We start from the raw sequence: 1,178 nt of genomic DNA on the forward strand, positions 1-1,178 counted from the left end.
AAGTGTAGATATTATTTATTAACTGTTACTTAAAGTATTTTTAAATAAAAGATCTTAGTAAATGTATTTTAGATTGAATAAACAGACAACACGGGCATGCATGCACGCATATATTCACTCACTCTTCTCCTTCTGAATTTACCCTATTACCACCCCCCAGGCCAGAGAGTCTGCTCGCAGAATTGCAACTGGCTTTCATCTGCTTCCTCGTCGGCCAGGTGTGGGAAGGCTGGGAACATTGGCGCAAGTTAGTGCTGGCACTGTGTAGCGCAGAGGAATTCATTTGCCAGAACCCAGCCTTGTATGAGAAGTTCCTCTCGGCACTTCACTTTCAGGTTCATGAGGTATGTGATGGAAATTAAATTACTTTACTTAAATTCTTATTTATCTATAATGGATTTTTGGTATGTATATGGGTCTCATACTTATATCATATGATTTACAACTTCTATTTATTTTGTTGCACTTCCTTGTACTATCTTATTTCCATTTTTGAAGTATAAATTGATCATATTAAGCATAGCTATTCATTATTAATTCAATTTAATTCTCTCTCTTTTCCAGGTACCTGAAGATCTCTTTGTCGACATAGTAGAAAGCAACAACTTTCTGGCATCGGCATTGACATCTCTGTTCGCAAACATCAGCGACAACAGCGAGAGCCTCCCTGCCTCCATATAGTGGACAAAGTCTCGCAAGTTTAAGACTCATATCTCGAACAAATTCAAGTGGAATCTTACATTCGAAGATGACGGAGAAGATGCACCTGTTGTTGTTGAGATATGAGTGATTGTCATGTTATTGTAATTATAATACATTCTGTTTTGTATACATGTTCCTAATGTAGGAATAAAGGTTTGATAATCTAAGATCTTGTTTATGATTTTGAAGCTCCTGTAATACTTAAGAGTACAGCTGACTGACTGATGTTTATATTGAAATAATTCTAGATCATAGTCCTTATCATAATCACATGTCTAGATCATATTAATATGGATATGGCATGTAAAGATAAGAATGCTTGCTTTATGTAGCAATTTGATATTCATTTAAAAAAAGAATACCAAATGTTCTTTTTCTGATCTTCCTTTCATAAAGATTCATAAGCCAATATAGCTTGAGGAAAATGTACCAACTGTAATATATATAAACAGTGATAAATAATCATTTCAAAATTA

General features: G+C 34.3%; 1 pseudogene; it reads left to right on the forward strand.

Moving 5' to 3' along the window:
• LOC119588824 overlaps positions 1 to 869 on the forward strand; it is a 7,675-nt pseudogene extending 6,806 nt beyond the window's left edge.
• The last annotated feature ends 309 nt before the right edge of the window (positions 870 to 1,178 follow it).

This window comes from Penaeus monodon, chromosome 24 (assembly GCF_015228065.2).
Source record: "Penaeus monodon isolate SGIC_2016 chromosome 24, NSTDA_Pmon_1, whole genome shotgun sequence".
NCBI lineage: Eukaryota > Metazoa > Arthropoda > Malacostraca > Decapoda > Penaeidae > Penaeus > Penaeus monodon.